Here is a 17,417-nt window from a genome sequence, read left to right on the forward strand (position 1 = left end):
ATAAATTGATATATCATAATAAATAGATTGTTTACTCCTCAGTCTTTACTTGCTACACAGTACAACTACGTACGTGTAGTCACTAGATTATCTATGGTCAGTACTTAGTACACTCGAAGCTAACTTAGTCACTTGACAATTTGACACTTCATTACTTCAGAGTTCAGAGTTTAGTTTAGATTTAAGTTTTGGACATTGGTGATTCGTCTGAGTATTTTAATATGTAAGATGTAATTTTCACCTATTATTTGTGATTTAACAGGTAAAAATAAGCATATTGTTATGATTTTGAAATTTGTTGATTGTATTGGTGCACCGAATGCTATCTTTTACGTAGTTCAAAAGGTAAGGGCTAATACTGTTTAGCCCAGCAAGCTTTGCATACAAAACCTTTTGTTTATTTATTTATGGAAAATTGTATGAAAAATAAGGTTTGGAGGATACTTACGTTATTAAAATTATTTGCAGATTATTCCGAAGTGTATTTATCTGGTGGACTTGTTGTGCCCGTTATCGCAATGGTATGTATTTAAGAATTTGTAAATCTTATGCCACAATAACAATGGTAATTGTATGTTGTGTTATTATACTCAAATTCAAATATTTTTGATGTGACATCACTTATTGAAAGTCAAAAACTACCTACCACCCATTCCAAAACGAATGCCTGAGACCTGAGAAGAATGGGCGCAACAAACTTAACGGGTTTTTTTTTAATAGCCTGAGGGCAGTCGCTTCATTCCCAATCTGTGGTATCATTAAGAAAGTCATTAATTTTATAGTAACCTTTTCCACACAAATGTTTTTTAACAATTCTTTTGTATAATGAAAATTAATTATTATTCTTATTGCTTTAGCAAGGTGATGATCCACCATACTTACCAGTTGGCACTGATGTAAGTGCCAAGTACAAAGGAGCATTTTGTGAAGCTAAAGTTAAGAAAGTTGTTCGTAATATAAAATGCAAGGTAAGTAACACAATTAACAAAGAAACCACATAGAATTACCAAATTAATTATAAATAGGTTAATGAATTACCTTAAATTTCTATTTCAGGTGACTCTAAAGGCTGGGGGTATAACTACAGTTAATGATGATGTCATTAAAGGCACTCTTCGAGTTGGTAGTACAGTTGAAATTAAACAAGACCCCAAAAAAGATCCAATTGAAGCTGTTATCTCAAAAATTCAAGATTGTAGCCAGTACACTGTTGGTATGTATTTTATTCATTAGAAACTTAGTTTACATATGATCTGATTGTTGCTATACATTTTGAAGTCATTATTTATATATAACTAGTTGGCCCAGCAAACATTGTATTGCCATCATAGTTAACAATTGTAGTAAATCAGTTAAGTAACAAAGTTAAATAACTATAGGTAGCTAAAATTAAGTTTGTTTTTTACCTCCTGAGTAAGTTAGAAAGATACAAAGATTCTAATTAGTTATTCTTTCAATTTGATTACTGAATGACGGGGTACACATTAAACAAAAAACAAAATTGTTGTTTTTATTTAATTCAAAATATTTTCTTATTTATTCACCTTTTAAACCTTCTCTGGACTTCCACAAATAATTCAAGACCAAAATTAGTCAAATTGGTCCAGCCGTTATGGAGTTTTAACGAGACTAAAAAACAGCAATTCATTTTTATTTATATTGATATTAGAATTTTTTGTTTCATCTTTCAATGAATAGTTTCATTAGAAGAATCAAAGAGCTATTGGTTCATATTCAAAAATCTTTATGGTGTATCTTAATTCTTTCCTTCACTTCAAATTAATACACATTGTAACATTATGGTACTAGATTTAAATTAAACAATACATGCTTATGTTACAAATTATACTTAGTTTTTATAATAATTTGATCAGATTGCTTTATATATCAGTAATGTCAATCTTAGTTCTGTTAGTGTTTTCTCTATATTTTTCTGTTGAACACATATTTATATGAGAATTTCTTATTTTGTTTGTTTAATATGTCAGCTATTATATATTTTCGAAAAGCAAAAGTCAGCAGTTTAACTCATTTTTCTTGTAACCTTGAAAAAATGGATAAAAATTATATGGAAAGGTTGACATCCAACACCCACTGAACCACTATTAAAGGCTTCACACATCCTGAACACCACATCATATATTGTTGATCGTGTTTTATATGTGTATCCCAAATTAAAAAGTATTTCATTTGAATTTTAGTTTTTGATGATGGTGACATCACAACTCTACGGCGTTCAGCACTGTGCTTGAAAAGTGGGAGGCATTTCAATGAAAGTGAAACATTGGATCAACTGCCACTCACACACCCCGAACATTTCTCCACACCAGTGATAGCTGGAAGAAGAGGAAGGAGAGGAAGAGCTCAGTAAGTTATTTTAAAACAGTTTTTAACAGTTTGTCTATGATGGAATTAATAATAAACAGAGAAATGGAGCAAGAGAGTTCCAAAATGGTATCCTAGAGATCCTAGCTACCAACCATTGATGAGATTGGAGAATAATATATGCCTGATTTACCTAAGGCCATATTGGATAAGTGTTTTGAGTGAATAAACTTAATGGAGACAGTTGAAGGAGGACTATGCTAAATGGCACATCAAGCTGACAAAAGTTTTTATAAAAAGAGAAAATATGTTTGTTGAGTACTTTTTAAGTTAGTTAATGTTTAATTATATTTTTAACTAGTTGACTCAACAGACATTGTTCTGTCATGGCAATAGTTACAATAGTGATAGTTGCCACGGAAACATTGCTTAGTTTAGGATGTAGATGGCTTAAATGTTAGTGGGTTGAGGGTGAGACATAAAAAATTAAATTTTGGAGATGATTTCCTTAAAAGCCAGCTAGCTGACTACTCAACCAGAGGAATATTCCTACTAAGTTTCAAAACTCTGAGCTTTTTAGTTCCAGAGATATTGTGATGAATCCGAAAGGAATGATGATGAAATGAATTAGTACATAGGTGAAAAACTCATATATATTCTAGACTGATTAATCCTAATCTCGGAAATAAAAGGCTTCTTATTTTATTTTAAGTCACAAGTGAAAGGGATGTCAGTATGGAATGAGCAGATTATTCACCTGTAGTTAAGAGGCGCTACTTCTTGAATACAGTGACTATTATTATTTTATAATACACTTGATTATATCTACCATTAAGAAAACATATACAAATTATTATGACAATATGAATTATATCAAAATTCTTCACTCTCCATGTACATGCAAAATAGGCATGCAAGACATCAAGTTGCGGAGAATTGCAAGATTACCTATAATGTAAGCTAATAACGTAACTAAAATCTTTAGTTTGACCACCATATAATGATAAAGACACTGCATTCACTACACATTAATCAACTTATATAATGACTCCAACCAATTAGGTTTGTGAAAAGAGAAAAAATTGATCACCACTATACACCACCCCTACTCATTGTATGAATTGTCATAATATTATGTAATGAAATGAAAATGAATTTATTTTGGAAGAAAAACTGACACATTCACACAAAAATGTTTATGGGAACAAATTATATGCTTAATCTAATACTTAACTTACTTATTACAAAAGAAACAAAAGCAAAACTTGATGTGGCAGTGGTCTTCCAAAACTGGAGTCCACTCAGTTATAGTTGTGTCCATACATTATGAGCACAACACTGATTTTCAGTGACCCCATTGTGTGAAGTTTGGAGCTGAACTGACATATTTTAAAAGCAAAATATAATTAATGTCATTTACTGAATTAGTTGTATTGCGAATTTATAGGTAATTCCAACTCAAAAAAATATAGCTTCCAGATAAGTAATCATGAACATTTCATATACTAAACCTCCTCCGAAACACACTGCATCTAATGGTTTTTCTTTTTATGGAAAAGGAGGACGAACGTGCGTACGGGTCACCTGGTGTTAAGTGATCACCACCGTCCACATTCTCTTGCAACACCAGAGGAAGCACAGGGGCGTTCCCGGCCTTTAAGGAAGGTGTACGCGCATTTTTAAAAGGTACCCATGTCATATTGTCCCGGAAACACCACACAAGGAAGCTCATTCCACAGCTTTGTAGTACTTGCAAGAAAGCTCCATGAAAGCCACAAATCCAGATGGTGGAGATGATATCCTAATAAGTGGCGTGTCGTGCGAATTATTTGCTATATAGTACTAATCTAAATATATTAACAGATCTGATGAGAGTGAGGGAGAAGGCAGTATTCGTTCCATGAAGGCTGACAGTGCAGAAAGAGAGCCTCACGTTGGGCGAGTTGTTCTGGTAGAATCAGCCAGTGGTGCAGAGAGACGTCGACCTCATCAACCTGCGTTTCCTGCGCTCGTTGTAGCGCCAACTGCTCAGATCAAAGTCAAAGAGGATTATCTTGTGAGGTCCTTCAAAGATGGCAGATAGTAAGTGACCATTAGTACATAAGCTTTGGCATATTGACCCAAGTCTGCACTTTCAGAAGGCTTATTTTATGTATTAGGAATATAATTATTATGCAGTTCAGCTTTTTCCAAGTGATTACAGCCACCATATAATATTTTGTGATAGTCGATAGAAGTCCTAAGAACTGTTTTTATTTTAATTGGTCCATGCAGATATCTACTCTCCACCTGGAGTCTATTTTTATATATTGCTATCTGTATGTAATGTTTTTTTAAATTTAAACACAGAATTGTTGTCGGCAGAACTATAGCGACGTACACGCAATGGAAGTACAGAGATTGTGGTGGATTATTTCGTAGTTGAGATATAAAAAAAGAAATTTTGCACTCTACATCCAACAATTTACTTTTTAAATTTCTTTCATGATTCTCTGCTATAGATGTATCATACAGTGCTGGTCTGTTTTCTATTTCTTATATCAACATCGATACATCGATGTCTAGCGCCATGATACACGTCAATCACTAGTGTAGACTACAGACTAAAGTAAGCGTCGTCTGCGTTATCGCGTGTTGACGCGAATGTTATATTTTTTTTGACGCACTTTTTGCACGGCGCGGTCTGTCAGATCTACGAGGCTATTTCGTGTGTCAGACTTTTTGCGCGACGTATGCGTTACTGCATTTAATTCTATCGATTTTATTATCACAGACTAAAAAGTGCGCCACGGATTAGCAACTTTTAACTCTGCACCAAATGAATATTTTTTCCGATATTCATGTTATATATTCTTGGTTTATTTTCATTTTTATGATTTTACTGCTGTTTAATAATATTTAATCTGTGATATTACAGTTATACAGTGCCAAAGAAAGAAGCGCGCGAATTTCGCAAGGGAAGCGCACCTCCAGAATGGTGTGGTGTGGAGGCCGCGCTACAATATTTAAATAACGGCGTCCTGCCGCCGCACTGGGACCGGGATTCGTTGTTCAATGAACCAAGAAATACTTCAGATGATGTGAGTACAGTGATTGCATTTATGTTATGAATATAGATAATTTACTTTCAAGTTCAGTTATAACTTAGATACTTAGATAATTTCATCATCATCATCAGCCGGAAGATGTCCACTGCTGGACGAACGATCCTGCGCTGCCCTCATCCAACGTATTCCGGCGATCTTGACCAGATCGTCGGTCCATCTTGTGGGGGACCTATAAACACTGCGTCTTCCGGTACGTGGTCGCCATTCGAAGACTTTACTGCCCCAACGGCTCTCTGTTCGTCGAACTATGTTACCCTGCCCACTGCCACTTCAGTTTCGCAATCATTTGAACTATGTCGGTAACTTTGGTTCTCCTACGGATCTCCTCATTTCTGATTCGAACTCGCAGGGAAACTCCTAGCATAGCCCTCTCCATTGCGATCATTTATTATTTATGAGGTTTTCATAGCTGTCACAGTCTATCTAGGCGTAATGATCTGAGCTTCTGTAATGAATAAATACTTGCATGAAGGAATTTAATCTTAAACTCGGATCTTAGTACTAAACAACGATCATAGATGGCATTAGAGGTATTTTTGTTGCAGAGAAGAGCTTGTATAGTATCCAAGAAGCGAAAAACTGAAATTTATTGTAGAAATTAAAATGTTATATGAGCAAGTTTTTTTCGGCTCATATAAAGACTACTAAACGGTAAAGGTTTGAATTTCGGCTATTAATAAAAAAATATTTTATTGGAAACAACAGTTCCTGTCTTTAATACAAACTTCAGTCTGGCAAGGAATCTAAAGATTATGCACTGATTCCATTGGAAGTTCACCCCTTCTTTTTCTATAAATTTGTTAAGGATCTGCACGTCACTTAGGGAAGGTCACAGTGGACATCACTTTCTTGAGGACTTACGAGCGTAGGCATGTGATCACCGAGAGTTGCCGATGTTATTAATTGCGGAAAAAACGTACGTGTGAATTCGGAAACCGAAAACATTGGTATATGGCGGGCGAGGGTCGAACGCGGGGCACCGTGGTGAGAGTTCTATCTATTGTGCCACCGACGCTGTTTGTGGTAAATTGTCAATTTGAGAATTTCTTCATCATTTCTGGCGACTAGTTTTACTTACTTTAAATGACAATAAAGGACGAGACAGGCAGGAAGTTCAGCTGATGGTTATTGATACGTCCTGCCCATTAAATCAATGCAGTGCCGCTCAGGTTTCTTGAAAAACCGAAAAATTATGAGCAGCACAGAATTGTGCTCGTCGCACCATGAGATATAAGACGTTAAGTCTCATTTGGCCAGTAATTTCACTAGCTACGGCGCCCTTCAGACCGAAACACGAAAATTATTGCACAGTACTGCTTCACGGCAGAAATAGGCGCCGTTGTGGTACCCATAGCCTAGCCGGCATTCTATGCAAAGAAGCCTCCCACTGGTTGCCTTAGGGGCGACCCCTTACGACATCCTTGGGCCTGGGACTTGCTTATTCTTTTTATGGCCCAGGCAAACACTATGACTAGTTCTTACATCTCGTGGCAGCCACCATCTTTTGTTCTTCAACAGAGGAAGTATCAGTTGTATATATCTTTTAATAGTGCACCAATACTATGATTTTGAACTGTCTTCAGAATTATGGACTCCTTGCTCCACCGAAGCAGTAATTTTTAATTCCTAGTATGTTTTATGTTATGTAATTTATGTTTCAGAGTTCCGATGATGAACCACGTGAGGAGAAAGACCATTTTGTGGCGCAGCTGTATAAGTTTATGGATGACCGGGGCACACCTCTCAACCGCAATCCAACCATTGCAAATAAAGACATAGATCTCTATAGACTATTTAGAGTAAGATAATATTATTATATTAAGTATATTATTATAAGTAAACTAGCTGACCCAGCAAACTTTGTATTGCCGATATTAAAATCGCGATACAAAAGAAACTGTTGATCGTAGATGGGTGAAAATTTTTTAATGCTGACTCATAAGCAAACAAATTTAAAAAAACAGGTGTGTGGCCCTTAACATTTAGTGATGAAAAATAGATGTTGTCCGATTCTCAGACCTACCCACTATGCACTAAAAATTTCATGAGAACCGGTCAAGCCGTTTCGGAGGAGTTCAAAGTTTAACACCATGACACGAGAATTTTATATATTAGATTGAAAATAAATTTCAATTAACAAAACTCAATATAAATAAATGTATAACTCTCTAATATATAATGGACTATAGATTTATAGTAGTCAAAGCCTTTCAAAGGAAGTCAACATCATCAACTTTATGATAGTTGGAGATTGTCCCTTGCCAAGTCCAGGACTGAACTGTGTGTCCTTGGACTAAAAAGTCAAAGTTCTTTATTTGCAAGAAACTTTTACAGCTAAATTTATTATTAACTTTAGACGAGCCACATGTTTCGAATTGACAGACATGCAAATATTGTAGTAGTTACGTTTTATAATTATTATAAACTAAAATAAATTAATAACTGGTACATTCAAGTTGGCTAATTTAAAGTACAACTACAATAATTAAAAAAATGTTAAGAGATATTATAGCAAAAATAATCACAAAAAAAAATATTAAGAAAAGATCGGTGCCAGTTACCACATTGTTTGATAATATTCGTGTATTGAGTAAAAACAATATATTAATAGTGTTAATAATTAAAATTTAAAACTTTTTAACACTGTCTCCTCTCGTATTTATTTTGGTAATTAAGTAAATATTTTTACACACACTACATTATGGTCAGTTTTCCAAGAATACGACTGCACCATACGCCAACAAAATTTCTAGAATTAGCAGTGACTAAATTCTATAAATTCAGTGCGTATAAATTTATGGTCAGACAGACTAAAGGCCTGCATTTGCCTGTAAAGGTATGTATTTACTTATAACTGAGAATTTAATAAATAAATACATATATGTTTTACTATGATTGCATTATAAGAGCTGTTTAAGCTGATTCCAGCCGCCGAATTCCACCTTCGCACGACACGCTACAAGTTAGGGTATCATCCCCACCATCTGGATGTGTGGCGGTCCTCCACAGTGCGGTTTTCAAGGAGCTTTCTTCCACGTACTACAAAGCTGAAGAATGAGCTTCCTTGTGCGGTGTTTCCGGGACGATACGACATGGGTACATTCAAAAAAAGCGCGTACACCTTCCTTAAAGGCCGGCAACGCTCTTGTGATTCCTCTGGTGTTGCAAGAGAATGTGGGCGGCGGTGATCACTTGAGACTAGGTGACCCGTACGCTGTTTGTCCTTCTTTAATTTACCATAAAAAAAATTGTAATAAAAATTCATGCAATTTTATTTATAACAGAAGAAACAGAAAACAGCACCATTTGTTTCTACAGCGGTGGTAGTGATTTATTTGACTATTCTAAAGAAATCAATTTTGAGATGTTAATAATAATAATAATATTGACACACTTTTTACACAAATTATCTTGCCCCAAATTAGGCATATATAGCCTGTGTTATGACAACGATATATTTAATACAATATACTTACTTAAGCATAGATACATATAAACATACATAAATACATGTTAACATCCATGACTCGGAAACAAACATCCATATTCATCATATAAATGCTTGCACCTACCGGGATTCTAACCCGGGACCTCTAGCTTAGTAGGTAAGATCGCTAACCACTCGGCTATACAGTCGTCATATATACTCTATGTATGATAAAATATGATATCTTATTCTTTTCCAATATAGTATCGAATTCAGATGTTAATTGTAATGTTTACTTAACTTTCAGGTTGTGCAGAAACTTGGAGGCTATAATCGTGTCACAAATCAAAATCAGTGGAAGTCGATAGCTGATAAAATGGGCTTTCATCCTGTCACCACTACTATTACGAATCTTTGCAAACAGGCATATAAAAAGTATGTATTGTTCTATGTGATATTACTGCGACTCCAGTGTCCGTTCGTCCAGCGGCCTGTATCTCATACACCACAATACTTATGATGAAATTTCAACAGTGAAATTAACATAATTGCCTTTGCGTAGACACGTCGCTTTGTTGTGTCTATTCAGCCGCATATATCACGGTGAGTGTTCCGAAGTGCTGTTTACTTGATTCTTGCCGCCGAATACCACCTTAGCACGACACGCCACAAATTAGGATGGGGATGATCCCCACCACCTAGATGTGTGGCGTTCCTGCACAGTGCGGTTTTCAAGGAACTTTATTCCGCTTACAATAAAACTGTACAATGAGATATTTGAGTATGAGGTATTTTCGGAACGATACGACATGGGTACCTTAAAAAAAGCGCGTGTATCTTCCTCGCGCGTATGATTCCTCTTGTGTTGCATGAGAATGTGGGCTACGGTGATCACTTAAGACTAGGTGACACGTACGCTCGTTAGTCCTCCTTTTCCATAAGAAAAAATGATTGCTACAACTTATTAATAACCAAAATGCCGAATTTCAAAATGGCCGCAAAAGTGTAAAAAATATATTTTTCCTTGTGCTATGGTATCACTCGTCCTGTGCACCTCTAAATCGTACTTCACCTGTTTTTACTATATGTTGCCTTGTCCACATACAGCAAACGAAGAGTACCGAAAGGTCTTCTTCACTCTCATCGCCGTGAACACTCTTCTATTCTCTTTTGTTTATTAGTTTTCATTGGCCGTCCTTCGTTATATCTTACTAGCTGACCCTGCAAACGTTGTTTTGCCATATAAAGTATAATTCACGCGATAGTTTTATAAGTAATAAAATATTGCCTATATTATAGCCTGTACATCATTTTGTTCTATTGTCAATAGTTTTTGCAGCGCACGCAAAAATAGGCTTTCGATTTTACGCCTTGTGTTACAAAATAGCAATTTTATTACGGATCCCTAATTTTGAAAAAAAAAACATAGCCTATAGCCTTCCTCGATAAATGGACTACCCAACACTGAAAGAATCATTCAAATCGGACCAGTAATACCAGAGATTAGCGCGTTCAAACAAACAAATAAACACTGCAGCTTTATAATATTAGTATAGATTCAGGCATATCATAAAGATTTACGTCAATGTTAACTAATTTTTTTTTTTCTGTGATGCTAAAATAAGCTTAACCTTTATTATATAACCCAAAAAGTTGTTTGAATTTCCTCCCCAAGCTAATTTATTTTTATTTATTAACGAATGAATATCCGCGACTTAGCTAACATCAAATTCATTTCGACAATCTGAGTATTAATTATTAATATAGACTTATTTATTTCAGGAGATTTTTAGCGCGGAATTTCTTATTAATTTGCTTAAGCATAATAATGCTTCTTATACCCCATGCGTTTTAAATGCCTACAGAGATATGGACGCGGCGGATGGCGTCCTTCGCCTTTTTAGTGCAAGCATTGAAAGTGACAATTTAATTTATTTTGAATATATACAGCCAATAATAAAATACAATACAATACAAATAAACTTGTTATAAAGTTGTATAACTGAGTATAAACGAAGATTGTGCAAAATGTTTAAAAATAGCCAATTTGCTTATGATTGGTTTATTCGTATAACTTTTCCCGCGTTTTTTGCTTGACGTTCGGAAAACTTCAGAAGTATTTTTTTTTTTTTTTTTAATTTATTTAGTGGCAGAAGTATTATTGTATTGACAGTGTTGTCAGCGATATAGTTAACAATTTGCATATTATTGGTTTATTCTCTGTTATAAGTTTGTGAGATAGATTTTTCTTGCTAAAAAGACGGAGGGATTTTTTTTTTAGTTTATTGGCCAATACAGAACAAATACGTGCATTTTTATGAAATAAGTGCCATTCAATTCTTTTTTTTTTAAATTCTATTCTTTTTTCAAGAACTATCTTTTAAAGCTAGTATTGAACTAAATATTAATTTCCAGATTCTTGCACAGCTTCGAGGACTTCTACCGCAAGTTAGGCGTGACGCTAGTAGCGCATCCCCGCGGCGCTCGAACTCCGCCCGCCGGCCGCTCGCTCATCCGTGACAGAGACAAGCAGCTACCTCCTGCCACGGGACCAGCCACCTCCACCGGATCAACCACCACCACATCATCCACTCCCAGTACCTCTAACGCTTCTACACCAACATCCACATCTACCTCGACGTCTCTGGTAATTTATAATTATGTTATCCATTGCTCCATTCCATTGCTTATTCATATAAAAGAACCCTTACCTCATTTATGCGTCTAGAGTCTAACACCACACCTGTCACAGTCTATCTAGTCTCTATACAGACTGTTACAGCTATGAAAACGTTGAAAAAAATTGTGGTTGATAGTTAAACGCTATTTTGAGCAATGAACACATACATACAAATCACGGGTATAAGACATAGCTTGCCAGGCAACTCAAGTAATAAACCTGGCCTGATTTCATAGGTTGTCTAGGAGAAAGAGGCTCTATTTAGAGTCCATATTCTAGACATATAAATTATCTAAGAAAAAACTACCATCGAGGGTAGAAACCTATCCTTCTGTTTACGAACAATTTTAAGCACAGTCATAAAGCCTTACTTAAGTTATTTAATGTCAAGTGTCTGTACAATCTCAAATATTAAACTAATTCATAATTAATATTGTCATCCCTGTTTTAAACGAGTCTTAGAAGCTATTTTTAAAATTATCAAATTACTTTAAAATCTAACATTCTAATAATTTCTTATAGAGGAGTAAGGATAAAGATTCAGACAAGAGTGAGACAGAAAAAAGTGAAAAGAGTGAGAAGGAAGAGAAAATCGAGAAGCCGAAGGAGAAACCTGTCAGTGATGAGGAGGATAGTGCGGATAATCAACCCTTGGTACCAGTCAGTACTGCTCATAAGTAGGTTAAACTTATGAATGTTTAAATTAAGCTGGAAACGTCCATTTAGTAGCACTCTAGTGCTACTAACTGTATGTTCAGTGTATGTCCGATGCAGTACTGCCACCACACCACCACCAGTTCAATATCCAAGTTGAAAGCGACTTTCACCTATCCATTTAAAGATTGAAGTATTTATATTAATTTTACTATGCTGAAAATTATTTAGTCTCAAAAATATGTCATGATTATAAATTAATAAAAAAATACACTCGATAGTTTAAGTCAACATTTTCACAGTGGAGTTATTTTTGTTTTTAAACTTTTATCATTGCGGAACTTTAGCATAGTAATTATTATAACGGGTACTCACGGTATATATTTTATTAATTTGAAGCCGATATTTCGATCCATTTGCATGAATTGTGGTCACGGCGGTACTGCTCGGAGACTCCGCAGTCCATTTCAGCATCAGTTGGAAGACATCCACTGCTGGACAAAGGCCTCCCCCAAAGGTCTCCATGACGATCGGTCCTGCGCTGCCATCATCCAACGTATTCCGGCGTTCTTGACCATCTAGATCATCGGTCCATCTTGTGCCTACCAACACTACATCTTCCGGTACGTTGTCGCCATTCGAGGACTTTACTGTTCCACCGGCCATCTGCCACTTCAGTTTCCCAATCATTTTGGGTATATGGGTGAATTTGGTTCTCTTATGGATCTCCTCATCTCTGATTAAATGTTTTTGTGCTTTCACTGGTGCAGGGTGGAATTACGAAAATAACTTCTTCTTTTGAGCCTTTTTCGATCTTGGGCTGTATGGATACGATTTTTCCTGTTTTATCTCATATTTTCAGCGCATTTGCGGTCTTACTCTTGGGAATTCCTTCCCCAAGGTCGCCTTTCTAAAAAAAAATTGCAAATCGTAACTAATGTTGTTACAATTGGCATAATTTTCATAAATAAATAAAATTTTAATAAATGTTGAGTCAGAGCGGATCATTGTGTCATGTTTATAATTATAGACTGAAAATATCAAATTAATATTGTTTTTCCAGAATTGAAAAAGAGAAAGACAAAGAAAAGGACAAGAGTTCAACAACGAGCGAAGAAAAGGTTCCTGTCAAGTCTAGATCTCAATCCAAGACCCGAAGCTTGCCTCCAATCAAGACTGAATCACATGAGAGAAGAACCCCTAAGCGGAGGCCACTGTCTTCTAAGTGTAAGAACTCATTTTAATTTGCTTGATTATTTAAACTGTTTTTATTGATTCAAGTAGAAACTTGACACTTATACAAAAGTCACATTAAGCCTCTTGTAAGGTTTATCTGCTGGTCTGGCTAAAGATACACACCCACATGCTCTGGAATTTTATCAGGTTTTTTGGATGTGTCCCTCAGTCAAAGTAAAATAAATTTTATTCAATAAGGCTTAAACTATGCGCTATTTAATCGTTACTATAAATATTATTTATATTACTGAATCTACCATGTGTTATTTTTCAAAGCATTCTGCCAGTCTTTTTACTCGAGCGGCTTGGGGGTGTCATATTCGCGCGGGGCTTATAGCGTTCTACGTGTCACATATAATAATGCGTTTAGGAGGCTGTTAGGGCTGCCGTGGCGTTGTAGCGCTTCTGGAATGTTTGCTGAGGCATCTGTGGATGGTTTCCATGCCATAATGCGCAAAAAAGCAGTTTCCATGTTGCAGCATCTTCGTGTTAGCAGTAACAGCATCCTAAAGATGATTGCTGCCAGACCTGACTGTTCCTTCCAGAAACACTGGATACAGTTAGCTCTAGGTTTATAAATATATTCCACTAATAATACTAACGTAGTTCATAAGAAATATTGTTACTTATACATTTACTAATATATATTGAGATCTCTCTGAATTAAATAAATAAATATGTTCGGAAAAAGTAGAGCTCGTGAGAAATACATACATATAAGGAACTCATGGCCACTCATTTCATTCAATTCAGTATTTTACAATTCCTATAATATAATAAAAAAAAATAGTTTATATAAATCGTATTCGAAGTTAAAAGCGTTTTAAATATCAAATATTTCATAAAAACTAATAAAGAATTGTCTAAATATAAATTATCGTATATTGGATGTGTCAACCTTTAGAGCTTGAATTTGATGCTCCTTTGCACAGGAAGCCAGCTAAATTATGGGTACCACAACGGCGCCTATTTCTGCCATAAAGCAGTAATGTATAAACATGTGTAAACATTACTGTGTTTCGGTCTGAAGGGCGCCGTAGCTAGTGAAGTTACTGGGCAAATGAGACTTAACATCTTATATCTCAAGGTGACGAGCGCAATTGTAGTGCCGCTCAGAATTTTTGGGTTTTTCAATAATCCTGAGCGGCACTGCATTGTAATGGGTAGGGCGTAAAAAATACCATCAGCTGAACGTCCTGCTCGTCTCGTCCCTTCTTTTCATAAAAAAAATGCCAATGACAAGTTCAATATTAAAAATATACGAGCAACTGCAACTAGAATGAGTTAACTGAATGTGATGTGTAATGATTTCAGTGGGTGAGAGTTTTGGTGGAACGACCCGCGCATCCCGACGTCCACACGTTTCTACCGACAGTGACAGCTCGGGTCGGGCGTCCAGGTACGTTGTTTCTACATAATGTGTTGAACAATTAATAATTCTATATCTCTATGCCAATGTCAAAACACTCGCTTCCCGCAGATCACAAATCATTGGGGACGAAGAAAAAATGTGTGGCAATTATCTGATGCTTAAAAAAAATTGTTTTAGTAGTAGAAATATATTGTGATTGGGGATAGTATTTAACCGGAGATGCGTGTATTACCAGAGGACCGATTAAACAGTTACTAAATACATCACGTGATTAATGGATTATCCCTCGACAATAAGTGATGATGTAATTTTTGTTTATCTACACCCATGCTTTAAATGTTCTATTAAAAATTCTATAACAGTTAGCTTATTGCCAACATTAAAACACCCATGTCCTAATAACCATTATATCATCCAAACGAGTGTTGTAACGAAATTCAGTACATCATTATATCATCCGTTTTCATAATATTACCCCTTTGGATGATATTATTGTTACTGGGACTGGCATTTTTAATGTTAGCAGTAAGCTAACTGTTTCAGAATCTTTTAGAGGATTCATATTATGGGTGTAGATGAAGTCTTGCATGCAACTGTTAATAATTAGGTATTAAAACACTCATGTGATATTAATATCATAAACCCACATTGGTGTTTTGATACTTATTACACAACAGTTGCATAAATAACTAATATTAAATGCACATTATGTTGGTGCAGATGTGGTATTACAAAGAAGATGCAGAGTCGTCGCAGTCAAAGTGCAAACTCTGCGAGTAGCGGCAACACGATCGCGTCCAACGGCAGCAAACGACCTCGTAAGAGAAAGAGTACAGAGTGAGTTCATTGCTGGTTAATACATATTGCCTAGTGTAATAGTTATTTATGCAACTGTTGTGTAATAAAGGTTATTAAGACACGAATGTGGGCTTATAGTATCACATGAGTGTTTTAATACCTAATTATCAACAGTTGCATACAAAACTTTATCCAAATGATTCTGAAACAGCTTACTGCTTCAATAAAAAATGCCAGTCCTAGTAACCATAATATCATCCAAAGGAGTATTATTATGAAAACAGATTATATAATGTTTTACTGAATTTCAGTACAACACTCGTTTGGATGATGTAAACATTAGGACATTGGGTGTTTTAATGTTGGCAATAAGCTAACTGTTTTAGAAATCTATGCGAGAACAGTACATGGAAAGAAAAGGTTTATAATTCGGGCATGTAGCTGTTATAATAGAGCATACAGTCATATTGACATATTTCATGAAAAGTTAAATGTTTTTAGATCATTGGTTTGTGATAATTTAAATAATTACTGATTTTTTTAACCCCATTCTTATATTTTTTTTGTGAATACTTTACTCTTTTGTAACTAATTCATTATAGTATTGTATAATAGGCGTGTATAGAATTGTGTAACTTATATAGCTTGTAATAGGTTGTTAATTTGTATTACTTTTGTTTTGTGGTTTTTATCTTACCGTTGCTTACCTTTTAACTAAAAGTGTCGTATAAATTGTTGGAAACTTCACTAGTGAAAGTGTAAGTTTTAAGATTTGTTAATATTTAAGTATCATAATACTGTTTGTTTCCTATACATGAATAAATAAAAAAATAAATCTTTAATAGAGGATTTAAAGCATGGGTGTAGATAAAGTGCATTTACATTTCATTTTGAAAAACCAGTGTATGTTTTTCATTCTTATCATTCATATGCATCGCTAATGTTGGTATTAGAAAAATCGCCTTAATAGATAAAATTTATAACAATTTCATTGAGAAGTTCATGCACACACACACATGCACACACGTGTAACTTCGCCACTAGCCCCGCCCTATGCTGTTTTTACTTGGCGCGAACTTTAATTAATTTGCCGAATTTTTCAGTTTACCTACACATAACACTCGCGAAACTCTAGTTATTCGCCAAATTTGAGACGAACCCTCGATTATGTACGCTATTCCACATTTCTCTTTCAGCTTCGTTTTAATAATATTTCACATTTAATTCTCACAGACCTTCGTCGAATGAGCCCACTCGCGCTCGAGGCTGTAATGTCAAAGCGCAAGTCGGTGATAAATTGAAAGTTTACTACGGGCCTACACAGTCGGAGTCCAAGGTATTTCTGTTTAATTTATTTTATTTATATTGATATTTGTTTGCCTTTATCACAACATATATTTTTAATACCCTTGCATTTTAATAACAAACATAAAAAGAGCGTATGAATATAAATTATGCACGCACATTATGAGTTATTTTATACACTATTTTAATTATAAAATTCCATAGTACTTTGACATCACGGCCACCTTTTCTAATACATTGACAGTGCCACTTGCTGTATAAAAAAACATTACGACGAATTGAGAACCTCCTCCTTTTTTGAAGTCAGTTAAAAATATCTTGAAGTTAGACATCACTTCATACTAAGTACAGTAAATAGAGTGGGATTTATCGACTTACTTCATTTGTCGGGAAGTGTTGACGCTGTGTGTTCGTACTGTAAAATAATAGGTCATAATCTATAAAGTGCGTTCAAGGGATTCATTAATTAATATGATGACAGTACACTGCCAGTACATATACGAGAACCTCCTA

The sequence above is a fragment of the Leptidea sinapis genome, chromosome 26 (assembly GCF_905404315.1).
Source record: "Leptidea sinapis chromosome 26, ilLepSina1.1, whole genome shotgun sequence".
Lineage (NCBI taxonomy): Eukaryota > Metazoa > Arthropoda > Insecta > Lepidoptera > Pieridae > Leptidea > Leptidea sinapis.